The sequence below is a fragment of the Heptranchias perlo genome, chromosome 1, assembly GCF_035084215.1.
Source record: "Heptranchias perlo isolate sHepPer1 chromosome 1, sHepPer1.hap1, whole genome shotgun sequence".
Lineage (NCBI taxonomy): Eukaryota > Metazoa > Chordata > Chondrichthyes > Hexanchiformes > Hexanchidae > Heptranchias > Heptranchias perlo.
This window is the reverse complement of record NC_090325.1, coordinates 103383820-103401789: the sequence shown is the minus strand read 5'-3', so window position 1 is coordinate 103401789 and position 17970 is coordinate 103383820. Positions and strand designations below refer to the sequence as shown.

General features: G+C 41.1%; 1 long non-coding RNA gene across 1 annotated transcript in view; it reads left to right on the top strand.

Annotated features, from left to right (window-relative positions):
* The window catches only part of LOC137336798 (uncharacterized), a 42122-nt gene extending 25468 nt beyond the window's left edge, over positions 1-16654 (top strand). The window contains exons 2-3 of the long non-coding RNA XR_010966595.1: positions 15276-15392; positions 16436-16654. This is a non-coding gene — a long non-coding RNA (uncharacterized lncRNA). The remainder of the gene's footprint in view (positions 1-15275; positions 15393-16435) is intronic.
* The last annotated feature ends 1316 nt before the right edge of the window (positions 16655-17970 follow it).

Sequence of the window (17970 nt, the reverse complement as noted above, 5' to 3'; positions counted from 1 at the left end):
TTTTAATCAGTGAATAGATAATCTATGCAGACCAGGAAGGCCCAGGTTCAATCTCTTGTCTGTGCTGAGTTAACTGATTTTAGATGGGACGGCAGTAAGGAAGGCCTCGAAATGTTTGGGTTACCAAGGCAGAAACCAGCCAGGGTTTCCAGTCTTGATCGCTATCAAAGGATACCTACTGGAAATGTACATGTGCGGGCATGGATAAGGGCACAGTTGTGATGCCCCCTCGCCCACAGTGAAATAGTTTGACAACACTCAACCTCGACGTACGTTAATGAATACTGGTCACTTAGCCAAGATACCCAAGGGAAACTGGTGCTGCATGAACCATACTCCAACAAGGCATCAACCATCCTCTTGCTGCTTGCCTAACTAAAATATTTGAGTTACTGGAAACCTCATTGCCTACTACTATAATCAAGAACCAAATAACTAAACTTCCACTTGCCACAGTAAATAACATGGAGATATATTTTTCTTAAAAGATTATTTTGATAACTCCTGATAATCAAAATAGTAGCAGAGATAGTGGATGCTTTGGTTTTGATCTTCCAGAATTCCCTAGATTCTGGAATGGTCCCCGTGGATTGGAAGGTAGCAAATGTAACCCTGCTATTCAAGAAAGGAGGGAGAGAGAAAACAGGGAACTATAGGCTAGTTAGCCTGACATCAGTAGTAGGGAAATTGCTATAATCTATTATTAAGGACGTAGTAACAGGGCACTTAGAAAATTATAATATGATTAGGCAAAGTCAACGCGGTTTTATGAAAGGGAAATCATGTTTGAAAAATCTATTAGAGTTTTTTGAGGGCGTAACTAGCAGGATAGATAAGAGGGAACCAGTGGATGTAGTACATTTGGATTTTCAAAAGGCATTTGATAAGGTGCCACACACGAGGTTGTTACTCAATATTAGGGTTCATGGGGTTGGGGGTAATATATTAGCGTGGATTTAGGATTGGTTGAAAAATTGATCACTTTCGGCTTGGAGGTGAGGTGCCACAAGGATCAGTGCTTGGGCCTCAGCTGTTTAGAATCTATATCAATAACATATATGAGGGGACCGAGTATAATGTATAAAGGTTGCTGATGATACAAAGCTAGGTGGGAAGGTAAGCTGTGAGGAGGTCGCAAAGTAGCTGCAAAGGAATATGGACAGGTGAGTGGGCGAGAAGGTGGCAAATGGAGTATAATGTGGGGAAATGTGAAATTATCCACTTTGGTAGGAAGGATAGAAAAACAGAATATTTTTAGAAGGTGAGAGACTAAGAAATGTTGGCAGTCAGAGGGATTTGGGTGTCCATGTACATAAATCACAGAAAGTTAACATGCAGGTACAGCAAGCAATTAGGAAGACAAATGGTATGTTAGCCTTTATTGTAAGGGGGTTGGAGTATAAGAGTAAGGAGGTCTTGCTGCAATTATATAGGGCTCTGGTGAGACCACACCTGGAGTACTGTGTACAGTTTTGGTCCCCTGTAAGGCAAGGAAGGATACACTTACCTTAGAGGGGGTGCAAAGAAGGTTCACTAGATTGATTCATGGGATGAGAGGGTTGTTCTATGAGGAGAGATTGAGTAGAATGGGCTATATTCTCTGGAGTTTAGAAGAATGAGAGGTGATCTCATTGAAATGAATAAAATACTTAGAGGGCTTGACAGGGTAGATGCTATGAGGTTCTTTCCCCTGACCGGAGAATCTAGAACTAGAGGTCATAGTCTCAAGACTTAGGCAGAGATGAGAAAAAATTTCTTCACTCAGAAGATTGTGAATCTTTGGAATTCTGTAACCCAGAGGGCTGTGGATGCTCAGTCGTTGAGTATATTCAAGACTGAGATTGATGGATATTTGGACACTAAGGGAATTGAGGGATATGGGGATCGGGCAGGAAACTGGAGTTGAGGTGGAAGATCAGCCATGATCTTATTGAATGGCGGAGCAGGCTCGAGGGGTCGTATGGCCTACTCCTGCTCCTGTTTTTTTTATTCATTCATGGGATGTGGGCGTCGCTGGCGAGGCCAGCATTTATTGCCTATTCCTAATTGCCCTTGAGAAGGTGGTGGTGAGCCGCCTTCTTGAATCGCTGCAGTCCGTGTGGTGAAGATTCTCCCACAGTGCTGTTAGGTAGGGAGTTCCAGGATTTTGACCCAGCGACGATGAAGGAACGGCGATATATTTCCAAGTCGGGATGGTGTGTGACTTAGAGGGGAACGTGCAGGTATTTCTTATGTTCTTATGGTAACCAACAGCCATTTTTCTCCTGTCAAATTCATGAAATACTAATTTGATCATGATAGTGTTAAAAAAAAACAGCCAATCACGACTTATCTGAAATAGTCTTGTTTCATACTTCGCAAGCACCTAAATTGCCTGGTAATCAGCAAAAATCCTGAAAGTTGATCTACTTGTGCGCGTGTGAGAGAGTAAAACTCAATCATTATGGCTGGCCACCAAACTTAGTAATTCAGATTTAAGGACCAGGACATGGACATCACAGTAAATAGTTCTTTAGAATAAACTATCTTTTGGGTGCCATAGAACAGTCAACAATTATAATCGAGTTACATCAAGTCTACAGCACAGAAACAGACCATACGGCCCAACTGGTCTATGCCGGCGTTTATGCTCCACACGAGCCTCTTCCCTCCGTACTTCAGCTAACCCTATCAGCATACCCTTCTATTCATTTCTCCTTTGTGTGCTTTTTGAGCTTCCCTTTAAATGTATCTATGCTATTTGCCTCAACTACTCCTTGTGGCAGCGCGTTCCACATTCTTACTACTCTTTGGGTAAAAGGGTTCCTTCTGAATTCCCTATCGGGTTTATTAGTAACTATCTTATATTTATGGCCTCTAGTTTTGAACTCACCCCAAGTGGAAACATTTTGTCTACATCTACCCTATCAAAACCTATTATGTTAAAGACCTTTTCTAGAGAAAAGAGCCACAGCCTGTTCAACCTTTCCTGATAAGTATATCCTTTCAGTTCTGGTATCATCCTTGTGAAATTTTTTTGCACTTTCTCCAATGCTTCTCTATCCTTTTGATACAATGCAGTTACTGAGCATGGCAATATATCACAGACCCGGTGAAGTCAAGAGCACTGGTCAGGATGTGCATAAGAAGTTCAAAAGTATGAAACAGACCAAAGTAAGGCTACACTGCTACTCTTTGGTATCACCAAATAACAGATTTTGACATGACAGACATATATAGGCATGATATTGACTACTTGTTACTGGCTGTGAAAAATTACTAATTTTCAAATTGCCACAAGACCAAACATAAATATATGAGTTATATAAATGTGGAATTAAATGAATGCATTTCAAATGATTGCATAATCCCCACTAAATATAGATATATAGATATCAAGCTGTTAAATTCCCAAAAATAGATGAATTTCAAAATGCTAATTTATCCTACTTTAAGCCATACAATTGTTATTTTTACAAGCTACAGTTGGACACAATGTTCGATTAAGGATCACAACCGGTAATATAAACTACCAGGAACAATTACTAACTAGTTATGAGAGAAAATTTGTTGCAATGGTAGGGAGTCCTGTGAAGGAGTCGATGAAGAAGTTGGAGAGAAGCAGTGGTCGCAACATCATCCCCAGGGGGACATCATTGTATACTTCCCTCCAGTCTGAAAAATATCCGTACACCACTACCCTCTGCTTTCTGTCTCAGCCAATTTCAAATCCAGACACCTTTATTAAACACCTTTTGAAAGTCCATTTACACATCAGCCGCACTACCCTCATCAACCCTCTCTGTTACTTCATCAAAGAATTCAATCAAGTTAGTCAAACACACTTTGCCTTTAACAAATTCGTGCTGACTTTCATTTATCAACCCATACTTTTCCAAGTGCTTAATAATTTTGTCATGGATTATTGTCCCTAAAAGTTTCCCCACCACTGACGTTAGGCTGACTGGTCTGTAATTGCTGGGTTTATCCCTTGGCCCTTTTTTGAACAAGGGTGCAATATTTGCAATCCTCCAGTCCTCTGGCACCTCTCCCATATCTAAAGGAGGATTGGAAGATTTTGGCCAGAGCCTCTGCAATTTCCACCCTTACTTCCCTCAGCAATCTAGGATGCATCCCACCCAGATTGGGTGACTTTTATACTTTGAGCCCTGCCAACCTTTTAAGTACCTCCTCTTTATCTATTTTTATCCTATCAAATATCTTTACTACCTCCTCCTTTACTCTGACATTGGCAGCATCCTCTTCCTAAGTGAAAACAGATGCAAAGTACTCATTTAATACCTTAGCTATGCCCCCTGCCTCTAGAAGGAGATATCCTTTTTTGTTCCTAATCAGCCCACCTTTCCTTTGATTACCATTTATATGTTTATAAAAGACTTTTGGATTCCCTTTTATGTTAGCCGCTAATCTATTCTCATACTCTCTTTCTGTCCCTCTTATTTCCATTTTCAGTTCTCCCCTGTACTTTTTGTATTCAGCTTGGTTCTCTACTGAATTATGATTCTGACATTTAATATAAGCTTCCTTTTTCTGTTTCATTTTAATCTCTATATCTTTAGTCATCCAGGAAGCTCGAGTTTTGGATGCCCTTCCTTTCCCCCTCATGGGAATGTGTCTGGTCTGTACCCAAACTGTCTCCTCTTTGAAGGTTTCCCATTACTCATTTACTGTTTTATCAGCTAAATTTTGATTCCAATCCCTTTGGACCAGATTCCTTTTCAACTCACTGAAATTAGCCTTCCTCCAGTTGAGTATTTTCACATCTGATTTTTTCTTGTCCTTTTCCATAACTATTTTAAATCTAATGATATTGTGATCAGTGTTTCCCAAATGCTCCACCACTGAACCACGTTCCACTTGCCCCATTTCATTCCCCAGAACTAGATCAGCACTGTTTACTTCCTCGTTGGGCTGGAAACATATTGATCAAGTAGTATTCCTGTACACACTTCAGGAATTCCTCCCCTTCTTTTCCCTTTACACTGTCATTTTCCCAGTCTATATTGGGATAATTGAAGTCCCCCATTATCACTACTCTAAAGTTCTTTCATCTTTCTGTAATTTGCCTGCAAATTTTCTCCTGTATCTCCTTCCCACTCTTTGGTGGCCTATAGTATACACCCATTAGCGTAATAGCTCCTCTATTGTTCCTTAATTCTAACCAAATAGATTCTGTCTTTCAACCCTCAAGTACATCATCCCTTTCTAGTGCTGTAACAGTATCTTTGATCAATACTGTCACCCCTGCTGCTTTTTTCCTTTTCCATCTTTCCTGAATACATTATAGCCAGGAATATTAAATAACCAATCCTCCCCTTGTTCGAGCCAGGTCTCCGCTAGTGCCACTATATCATAATCCCATAGGGCTACTTGTGCCTGCAGCTCACCAACCTTATTTACCACACTCTGACCATTTATGCACATGCACTCCAAACCCATCTTAGTCTGCCTCGTATTCTCCCCCCACCCCCCGCACCCCCGGTCTGATTCCTCCTATTTCTGAACTACTCCTTATTTTGATGCTGTTTGTCTTTCCCAGTCCTCTGTGCGCCTTGTATCTCCTCTAATGCTTCTAGTGCCCCTCCCCCAGCCAAATTAGTTTAAACCCTACCCTACAGCACTGGTTAATCTCCCAGCAAGGACATTGGTCCCAGCCCTGCTGAGATGCAACCTGTCCATCTTGTACAGGTCCTTCCTGCCCCAGAACTGGTCCCAATAGGTACAGGATGATGACAACAAGCAAGGTGCAGGGTGGACGTTCAGCAGGCTGTCTGAGCCTTTTTAAATTATTGGCCCTTTACTAGCCTTAACGGAGCAGCTCTGTGCCTCTCCAACATCCACCAGCAGAATAGGATAGGCACTTCTAAAGCGCCTATACAGACAAGGACCGCCTGCCCAAATATGTTTATAACCCCATCCCTTGGTTTTGGAGGAGGTTCTGCGGCACGTTAGTTGGCCAAAAATTCAGGGCCTATGATGCTGAATACATTCTAACGAGGAGCAAGGAGGGTACATCAAATCTGGGGTTCCTAGGATAAATAGAGAGGTTAGAGCACAAAAAAAGAATATGCTAAATACTAAGCAAATAACTGAGCTTGGTAGCACTTTCATTTCTGAATCTGTACGTGCTTTCAGGACTCGAAAGCATGTGGTCTAGGCTGACACTTCAGTGCAGTACTGAAGGAGTGCTGCATTGTTGGAGTTGCCATCTTTTGGATGGCTTGTTAAACCCAGGCCTCATCTCCCTATACTTCAAAAAATATTCATCGGATGTGAAGAACTTTGGTGCTATATAAAAGGAAGTTCTTTCTTTCTTACTATCAGAAATATAAAAAGTATAGAAGGGAAGCAAAAGGAGAGATTAGGAAGGCAAGAGGGTACAAAAAAGGTTGGTGGTCAAAGCAAAAGCTTTTATAAACAAATAAGAAATAGAATAGTTAAAAAAGTAGTGGCACTACTTAGAGATGGACAGGGCCATTTTGTACTTGAGTGAAGAAAAGTAATTCACTTGAGCTTTGACAAAGGAAGGTGAAAGTGGAGCTGTAGGAATACCTGAGGAGGATGTGGAAGAACAATTATTAGAGATAAATATTTAAAAGGAAACTGTATTTAAAAAGTTAGTAGGACTAAAAATGGAAAATTATCCAGGTTCAGATTGAATGCATCCCAGAATACAGAAGGAGATTGGGGCAGAAATAATGGAGGCACCAACCATCATTTTCTAAAAATCTTTGGTAATAGAACATATACCGAAAGAACGGAGGGTGACAAATGTTATACCCTTTTCAAGAAAAGAGAAGAGATAAGGCAGGAAATTATAGGCCAAGAGGTGAAAGGGAGGGAGGAACTTAAAACATTTACAATCACTCGGGAAAGGGTTCCGAAAAAATTATTAGAACTAAAAGCTGACAAGTCCCCAGGGCCTGATGGACTTCATCCTAGGGTCTTCAAAGAAGTGGCTGCAGAGATAGTAGATGCATTGGTATTAATTTTCCAAAATTCCCTAGATTCTGGAAGGGTCCCATCAGATTGGAAAATAGCAAATATAACTTCTCTATTCAAGAAAGGAGGGAGACAGAAAGCAGAAAACTACAGGCCAGTTAGTTTAACATCGGTCATAGGGAAAATGCTAGAATCTATTATTAAGGAGGGCACTTAGAAAATCTCAGTGCAATCAGGCAAAGTTAACACGGCTTTGTGAAAGGGAAATCGTGTTTGACTAATTTATTAGAGTTCTTTGAGGAAGTAACAAGCAACGTGGATAAAGGGGATCCTGTGGATTTGGTGTACTTGGATTTCCAGAACGCTTTTGACAAGGTACCACATCAAAGGCTACTACACAAAATAAGAGCTCATGGTGCAGGGGGTAATATATTAGCATGGATAAAGGATTGGCTAACTAACAGGAAACAGAGAGTAGGCATAAATGGGTCATTTTCAGGTTGGCAAGATGTAACGAGTGGAGAGCCACAGGGATCAGTGCTTGGGCCTCAACTATTTACAATCTATATCAATGACTTGGATAAAGGGACCGAATGTATGGTTGCTAAATTTGCTGATGACACAGAGGTAGGTTGGAAAGTGAGTTGTGAAGAGGACATAAGGAGTCTGCAAAGGGATATAGAAAGGTTAAGTGAGTGGACAAAAATTTGGCTGATGGAATATACTGTGGGAAAATGTGAACTTGTCCACTTTGGCAGAGGAATAGAAAAGCAGTATATTATTTAAGTGGAGAGAGATTGCAGAACTCTGAGGTACAGAGGGATCTGGGTGTCCTAGTACTTGAATCACAAAAAGCTAGTATGCAGGTACAGCAAGTGATTAGGAAGGCAAATGGAATGTTGTCATTTATTGCAAGGGGAATGGAATATAAAAGTAGAGATGTTTTGCTACAGTTCTACAGGGCATTGGTGAGACCACATCGAGAATACTGTGTGCATTTTGGGTCTCCTTATTTAAGAAAGGACATAATTGCTTTAGAAGTGGTTCAGAGACGGTTCACGCGACTGATCCCTGGGATGAGTGGGTTATCTTATGAGAAAAGGTTGGATAAGTTGGGCTTGTATACACTGGAGTTTAGAAGAATGAGAGGTGATCTTATTGAAACATATAAGATCCTGAGGGGACTAGAAGGGGTAAATGCTGAGAGATGATTCCCCTTGTGGGAGGGACTAGAACTAGGGGACACAGTTTAAAAATAAGGCGTCTCCCATTTAAGATGGAGATGAGGAGAATTTTTTTCTCTGAGGGTCCTGAGCCTGTGGAACTCCCTTCCCCAGAGAGGGTCATTGAATATTTTTAAGGCTGATTTAGATAGATTCCCGATTAACAAAGAAGTCAAAGATTATAGTAGGTAGACTGGAAAGTAGGGTTGAGGTCACAATCAGATCAGCCATGATCTTATCAAACAGCAGAACAGGCTTGAGGGGCCGAATGGCCTATACCTGCTCTTAATTTGTATGTTTGTAGTTAGTTTTACTCAGTTGTGGGTAAACCTTGGAAGTCCATAATAAAAGGATATATATAAAAAAGGATACAGGGAAAGGGCAGGGAAATTAGATTAAAATAATTAGCTCGAGTTGAAGAATTAGTACCAACACTGCTCAATAGGCTAAATTACCCTTTTCTGTGCTGTAATTTATGAGATTCCATAATTCTTGATACAAAATGGAAAGCAGGCGATAGCCAGGCTATGAAAAAAGATATATCTTTTGATTTAGAATCAGTTAAGATAAAGCTACTATGATGGCTGGGTATCATGTCTGAAATGTTAATATATGCAGCTTTGACAGACAGATGTAGGGTCCATAATCCCAATTGGGTCTTTGAGGGAACTAGGGTGTATCGTCCCATGGGGGACTGGAAAATGGGGTGGAACATGGTATTACTATCCTTTCTTTATACCCTTTTAAATTTTTCTTTTTCAAATATTTATCCACTTCGCTTTACAAAGATATTATGGATTCTACTTCCACCGTTGTTTCTGGTAGGGCATTCCATCTCCTAAAATTCTCTGCATAAAAAAAAAATCTCCTAGTCTCTCCCTCATTCTTTTGATGATGATTTTAAACTTATGCTTACTAATTACCAACTACCTAACCAGTAGAAATAGTTTTTGCCAATTAATCTTATCAAAACCTCTCATAATTTTGAACATCTATCAGATCTCATCAATCTTTCTTTCTAATGAAATTACTTCCAGTATATGTTGCAGACTGTAATTTTTTATCATGCAGATAAAACATTAACTGTCAATGACTGAAGTAAACTAAGCATATTTAGTTCTTATCACAAACTAAGCAGGAAAAACAACCAGCAGCTTCAACATTGAAAATAGGACCAATGAAACCTAATAGTGCCTAATAGCAGATCTCACTGGGACTAGGACAAGACATGAGCCATCAGATCTTCACATGCCTCTGTTCCAAACTGCAGTGTTTGATCTGCTGTTGGTCCTTTCTATGTACCATGATTCTCCTGCTCATCATTCATATCCATCATGAGGTTTCTGCCCATGACAATATTATACAACATGCTGCATACTTCAGTCATATTGTAATGGACCCAGTGAGCAGTCCAAGCATCTGAAACTCCAAACTTCAGCACTTCAAATATTTGAGTGATGGGGGCTCTGTTCCACCCATACACATCATTGTAGCTGATCTTTACAGAGGTTGTGAAAAGGTATTATCGGCCATGATTGAACAAAACAATCTGTATCTTTGACGAACAAGTCCTCCATCCTTTATTTTCTTTCAAAGAACTGTGTTACTTTTGACTATCTCATATCCCCTATCATCACCAAGACCACTTATTTCCATTTCTGCAACAATGCCCAATTCTGCTCCCACCTCAGCCCCTCTGCCACTGAAATCCTCAATTATGCTTTTGTCACCTCTAGACTCCATTTCTCCAATGTCCCCCTTGCTGGCCTCCCATCCTCCACCCTTAATAAACTCCAACTTGTCCAAAACCCAACTGATCGAATTGTGTCACACGCATAGTCCCACTTGCCATAACCCCCTTCCTCATTGCCACCCTTTCCCCAACACATTAAATTTAAAATATTTATTGTTGTCTTTAAATCCCTCCATGGCCTTGTTTCACCTTACTTCTGCAATCTCCTCCAGATTCGCATCACCTGCATCCTTTGCTCTTCTGACTTTGGCCTTTTGTGTATCCCCTCCCTTTGCCCCACTGATAGTAGCAGAGCCTCCAGCCACCTCAATCCCACTCTCTGGAACTCCTTCTCTAAACCCTCCTTCTCTCTCCACCTTTAAAACCCTATACAAAACCCATCTTTTTCAACAAGCTTTCACTCACCTTTCTTAATCTCTCCTCCATGGCTCAGCATTCATTGCATTTATCTATTTTATTTCTCCCTTCTCTGTAAAGTATCTGGGGAAGTCTTCCATGTTAAAAGTACTATATAAATGCATGTTGATGTTAATTGTTTTAGAATGAAAACATAAAATATACTACATGAGAAGTGTGCATTACTTTCCAGCAGGAATCTAGAACCAAATGTATGTATTGAGCCCTTTGTATTGAAATAAGCTACAGCATTGTTAGCAAGTGCATGAATGGCTTCACCCATGCAGCCGTTGATATCCTGTACCTTGGGCATGTCACCAATGTTGAAAATCTTTTACTGCCTCTTGTCCTGCTCCTCCTGGTTTCTGCTAAAATCTATGTAGGCGGATGAATGATAAAACAGGGCTTCAGTTACCTGCTTAATGCAGTAGTGGACAGCATAGCAGCTGATCTCTGCAATGTCATCTTTTGTAGATGTGTGGAGAGACCGTATCACATGTATGTTGAGGACAGTGGAGACCTTCAGTGATATTTTACTGTGCTGGCTGCACACCTCAGTCTATGTGTCCTTGCACATCATGCACTGATCTTCCATCATGGCCAGTAGGGTGATTCTGGTTTGGTAGGTCGGTAAGTGATTCACTTCCTATGACCTCAGATTGCTCGGACTACTCAATCCTGAAGCTGCTGCAGAACTAGGACACATCAACAATTGCTGCTGTATCCATTCTGTAAGATTGAAAAATCCATTGCACAATTCACTTCTGGCAGTTATGCTGATACGTCTAAATCTTCCCCTCCTTTGTGTGACTAACTCGCTTTCTGAAAAAGTTTAGTATACAGTTTTTTTTAAATGCTCTCCTCCCCCCAAACAAAATTGAACACGATTCTTAGAATAGACCTTTAAGAAGGCTTTAACAGTTCTTAACGGGCCCATAATAAACTTTCCTTTTGTACTACTCTCCTTACGTTCATTTTAAGCTGTGGCAAAAATTAGATTAAATGTAAAATGGAAGGAAAGCCCATCACTGCTTTTGCTCACCAGCTTATCCACTTCTACTATTAACATCCAGACCAAGATATCCCCAACGACAATTACTAAAATCTTAGCCTTAACCTCTAAGGAAAATCTATCCTATTCCTACCCTAGCATGATTAGTTTCTGAGGCATCGGAATTGGTATTGGTTTATCTACATAATATTGTAACACTAGCCAAGTTAAAAAGAACATTTTTATGCAGATTTTTTAAAAATTGCATGCAGCAACTACTGTACACCTATGTGGTATACTCATGCAAGTACAGATTTTTACAAAAAGTTTTAAACTAATTTTTATTCACCTGGCCAGTATTAGTAAAAGTGACCATGAAGCTGTTGGATGATGTAGTAAAAACCCAACTGGTTAATTAATATCCTTCAGGGAAGGAAACCTGCCATCCTTACCCTGTCTGGTCTACATGTGACTTCAGTCCCACACCAATGTGGTTGACTCTTAACCGCCCTCAGTTGTATTAAACTACTTCAGTTCAAGAAGAAGGCCCACCACCTTCTCAGGGCAACTAGGGATGGACACTAATGCTTGCTTTGCCAGTGACGCCCACATCACAAGAATAAGTACATCTTTTTTAAATTTTGAAAGCATTAAGTTGTGGAGTACTGCACCAGTAAGTGCTCCTAAATCCATTTGAATTGAAATACTGAAGGTTTGTAGTGAACGGAAGGCAGTCAGGCTGGGGGCTGTCACTGTTTTGGCTGATGATCACTTTCACTGCTGCAGTTCATAGTGGTGGGAAAACAATCAAAAGTTGCACCTTCTACTGCTGCCCTTTTGAAATCCACCAAAACAGTGGATTTTTTTTAGTTTTTTGACCACATTAGTGACAAACATGAGCTAAATCATCCATTAACTCAACACCAAAAAAAAATTATAGGGTCAATTATCCTGGGCCCTCCATACCTAGACAATAAAAGGAGCAGAATATTGCACTGCGCCTGTCCAGACCTGGATCTCCCCTACTTCCTGATCCAAGCCATTTAAATGGGCCAGGGCCTGCTCCAGTGCAAGGGCTTGTGCCGATGGTAGGGCCTGGATTATCAGAGGCAGGTGCAAACCTGAGAGGCCTGCAGCTGCCTCTCTGGTCTGGGTGATTGGGACCTTCTGGCTGCCAGGAGGTCTCGATTGAAGTGAAAACTTTCAGGAGAGGGCAAAGAATAAAAATTGTGGCCTACATACAGATCTTTGGCCTGCCCTGAGGACTACCTAAATCAGTGGGTGTTCAGGGCATGCAACATCAACTTTATCTGGGCGCCCCTGTGTTTGGGCACCCAGCAAGTGTTCCCAACAGAAATAGAGATGGGAGGTGGGGAAAGCCCCCTCCTCCTGCCTACTCAGCATGGTTCAATCTGGCCTGTCCCTCTGGGTCTCTGACCCTTTCTCCTGGCTCTTGCGGCCACAGTTCCTGGGTGCAAGGGCCAGGAAAATTAGCCTTTATAAGTCATCCTTTAGCAGGAACCAATTGTAAATCAGCTTTAAAGCTTGACTGGAATATCCTGGATAAATATCTAATGAATAAAGCACTCATCTTCACATCACAATGGGGCAAGTTTCAGAAACGTCAAATTCAACCTGCAGTCATGTGGATCCTGAATTTCTCATCAGCTGTTTGCTCGAGATATCTGTATGTGTAAACCTATATAATAAATTACCTTTTCCAGTGCAAATGCCAAAAGGTAGATCATGCAGTAAGTTCAAACCCAGTGTTCAAAAGAAAAAAATTGTTCCTGTTCTTCCAGTCAAGGAAAAAATAAAAGAATGTAGAATTGGTGAACACCTAACAGCCATTCACCGCACCAGAGTCCTGGTCGCGTTTCAAGATCTGTTCTGACCCATATCCTTCTATTTTCTGCTAATCAAAAGGATATTATGTGTTGAAGGTAGTTCAGACACCAGCACACAAGATGACTTAGAGTTTTAAGTTATGGAAAACTGAACTTGTAAGTGTGAGAGAAAAGATGATCAAGAAGACATGTGATCCAGATTTAATAAAATGTTGAAAGAAATGGATAATGTACATTTACATCCAAACAGGTTACTCAACTTAGATTATGAATGCAAAAATAAAGGACACAAGTATAAAACAAATTTGCCTCAAGCAAGATGTAAAATCATCAAGAATTTCCTCCCATTGATTACTGCATCATGTGGAATCGACTCCCAGATTCGAAGTTAATGCTGTGTTGATTAACATCTTCAATAAAGAGTTAGATAAATATCTAATTAGGAAGGAATTGAAGGTTATAAGGCTAAGTACAGATAACAATAACTGAATGCGGTGTGAAATTTGATGATTCTTGAACTGCTGGGACTATGCAACTAACATGTTAATGAAAGATGGCGCTAAGTAATGTGGTCTGCAAGATTAGGTCGGCATTTTGGAAGTTTGCTACGATTATATTGTTGGGGGGGGGGGGAGGGGGGGGGAAGAACGGGACTTTGCAGAATCTTTCCTTGGGAGATTAAATTAATGGGTAGATGGCTTGATAGGAGAAATTATACATAGCTTGTGCGAGAAAAAGCATTTTAGCTTTCATAAATAGGGGCACAGAGTACAAAAGCAAAGAGGTAATGGTAATATTTTTTCTAAGTTTCACATTGCAGTCCTCTTTGTCTATTTGAGCTATTGTAAGGAATCCTACAACACCAGGTTATAGTCCAACAATTTTATTTTAAAATCACAAGCTTTCGGAGATTATCTCCTTCGTCAGGTGAGTAGTGAATGAGCTATTTGAGCTGTGTTACTTCCTTCTTCACCACTTGCATCATTTAAGAAGCAGAAGACCTACTCTGAATCCATGTCTTAAAAACAAAGTATACCTATCCCCAAGTATGATTCTTCTTGATAATCTACTTAATTCATGCACTGATTTAAATTTGGCTGTTAAAATCTGCTTGTTCTGCTCTCTTATGCAGCAGTTAGTATGTGGTGTATGCAAATGTAATTAAAAGGAGGCACACTGGGGAGAGTAAATATTATATTCAAGTAGTAGTGACAACTTAAAATTGAGAGGAAGCTCATTTAGATAATGACTTCATTAGCTAGTAGTGCTGTCTTTAACCAACAGCTATCACTAGGGTAATGTTACAGATTCCTGTATTAAGTTAGTGGCATCTCCTTGTAATCACAAAGTAATGCAACTGAGAAATATTTTTCCCCAGTTAGACCTCTTGGACTGTTATTCCTATCTGTAATTTAGAGATAGCACACTGAGAAAGCTTCCCTTCCATTGACCCATCACAATGACCTGTCATTGTGAAACAATGTATGAAGGACGTTAATACTCTTGTAGTTAGATCAAATAATGGGTTCTTCTGGAACCAGGCTCACCATACTGTGTGGAAAAGAATTTGCTAACGCATAAAATAACTTAGTATGTGTAAGAATTCTAGGAATTCCACCTTTTCCCTGACTATGGGAAACTTTGGCCATTGACTAAAATCCTAAGATGGAAGGATAGGTGAGAGGTCACCAGACGAATCAACAACATACACAGTGGAATATGGGAGAATTACTGCTTCAGACATGTCTCTGTTTTAATGCAAAACCTACAGCAGGTGGTCAACGATCAGAAAGGCAGTAGGCCATTGATAGAGGTAACTGCTCCAGACATGGTGGGGCCATGTCTTTGTTTTAAAGCAAAACTGATCAACACCTAGAACTTCGGATACAAAAGGAGCCCTGTGGCAAGTGCTCTACAAATCGGAATTAACAATGGCCCATCGAGAAAAGCAATTGCAACATGATGAGAGACCATCAAAAGCCATCAAAGATTCTTAAGCACTTTGTAAGAACTGTTTAAACGGACATGAAGTGCCTCATTTAAGTGACGCAGGTCATTGTAAGAGAGGGGTAAGAAACTCGAAACCCCTCTCTCTCTCGTGTTCTCTCTCTCTTGTTCTGCAGCCTTGCTTTTTGCTGTCTCTTGGTTTGAACTCTCCAGGGAGGAGAGCAGCTTCCAGCGAAACCAACGAACCCTACGTGAGAGAAGCGGTCAGCCAGACCTGCAAGTGCAAAGGATTGGTGAGCCTCGACCATGTGTGTGTGTGTGTGTGTGTGTGTGTGTGTGTGAGAGAGATAGGTGTCTCCAGGGTCCCCACCATCCTCTTAGTTTAGCGGGATAAAGTACTGTAGTGGGTGTGTGTAACTCAATGTACTGTGTAGGACAGTTTGTATCGTTATCTTCTTCGTGTTAACGGTATAATAAAACCAACATTCCAATTCAATACAAACACCGAGTTTGTGTGTTCTCTGTGCTATTCGACTATGTGATCCATCACCGGGTTCATTAGTGTAAGTCCCGTTTTCCTGAACCCCCGATCCGTGAGGTATAAGTGTTCCTTGGCTAGACCGGGGACCAGATATCTGCACCGATCGATAGGGTGAGAACAAACCCAAAACACCCTACATGTATGTAGTAAAATATGTGCATCATTGCTGAACTGCTTTGTTTCAAAAAAAGTATTGAACACTACATTGAGGGTTTGAGAGAACATGTCATATCATAAAAATTCAAGATTTTAACCCAGCCCGCGTGGCAGGAATGGCAGGGGGGGTTTGCGCCGCATTCCCACCCACCACCATTTTAACTTTCCTGAACAGGAGTGCCCCTCCTTGCCCCCAAAAAGAAATTACAACCAGTCTGTGTAAAAGCTTATCTTCCACATGAGCAGTAGTCCTAATCCCATGTGCCCACCCTGTTCCCATATCCCTTTAATCCCCTTTCTTCAACCACCTATCTAACCTATTCTTAAATGTTGACATAGGAACATATGAAATCGATGGACAGGAAAACCTGCTGGTCCATCGAGCCTGCCCCATACAATCACGATTAGGGACCCACATCCACCAGTACGCATACCCACCATTAGTCATATCATCACTTAGGAGCGGTAAAATGGTCTCTGCTTCAATCACTAACTCTGGCAGTGCATTCGGTAGCCTCACAACTCTTTTAAAAAAGAAGTTTCTCTTGCTCTCTGTCTTGAGCCTTTATTCTTATATCTATTTGAATGCATGTCTTGGATCCCAGCATTCTAACATTTGTTCCTTTTTTTCCATTGTAGGCCTGGATGAGCAACCTGCCAGCATTGTCAGTAGAACCTCACAGTACACTGCGTCCTTCTTACCAATGTTTTCAAGCACCAGCTCAGCTATATACATCGTAAAGGAACTGTTAGTGATGTGCAGTAGGTAGAACTGGCTAAGTCAAAGTGCACAGGTGGGGAGCATCAGATGCTGGTTGCAGAGGAGAAACTGGAATCTGCTGAGTTGGATGGGAACATAGCCACCATCAATGACTCTTCAGCTTTTGGAAACGCAGCAGTATGGGGAAATTGGACAATTCATGCTATGCTGCTGTTGCTATTTAGTGGAAAATGAGATGCATCAGTCACTTGTTCCATATGTTGTGCGGGCAGCAGTTGATCTCTATGCTAGCCTAGCAGCACACGGAAGCAAAAAGGTTGAGTGTATTGCTGACTGTGTGCCGTTGGGTCTGCCGTCCCTGGCTGCAGGTGTCCTTGCAGCAGGTAACATAGCTCTGCAACCGGCTCTCTATTGCCCAGAAGGGAGGTGGAGCAAGCTTCCAGTGGTCATTGCAATGTAGGTATCCCAAGGCCTGCAGCTAACGTTGGTGCGATAATGGTAGGTGAGTGCAGTGCAGTTCTACCAACTGGCACCAATAATTTCACTTTGACTTGCTGACCACCCGCAGGATTCTATAGCTTGCAGGTAAATGCTTCGTCACTGCCTAAGGTTCCATGAAAGTTCCTTTTTCACGTTCCCTCTATTTTCATCTCCTCCTGTTTTGCTGAAGTCTTGCCAGTGTTTCAATTAGTTGGATTTCCAGTGAATTAATGGACAAGATTTGATTATTTTGGGCTGAATTTAAACATCACCCACGATCATGACAAAATAAAAACTATACCTGAAAAATTGCCCAAAAAAGTAAAATAAACCTTTTCTTTTAAATTGCCAAAAAATAATGAAAACCAGTACTAAACACGGACCGTAAAACTGCACATGAAGAAAAAATGGCCGAGAACCCCTTGCGCACGGAGCTTCCCTTAGGCTTAGTCCAGATGGGCTTAGAAAGCAAACAGTGCAATCACAGTGGTAAAGCTAGGAAATTACACCTTCAGTCTATTTAAATATTTTTACATAATTCTGCCCATTGTAAGGAGGCTCTCACACGATTTGTGCGAGGGCATTCTTAGCCATAATTTTTCCCAGCTTGCATCGCATCAGTTGAGAAATGTGGCTAAAGGCTGCTTGCCTGATTTTCCAGTTTCTGATCACCCAGTCCACATTAGTGCAGCTGGTGAAGTGAGTCAGAAAACCTACCCTTATGTGCCATAGAATTCTGAGTTAAATTGAGTGGATACAAATTTAACAGGGACAGGTGTGAAAAACTCATTTAATGGTTCTGCCAATTCTTATCCTCCATAATATTTCTACCCCTTCCCCCCCACACCTCCTGCCACTGCGCCTCAATGGATCGTCTGGTCTTTAACATGCCAGCTATTATTAATGTGGCTAACACTTTTTTTTGGATCTTTCCTGCTGTTATCTACAATCTGCTCTTCTATTCCCTTATCTC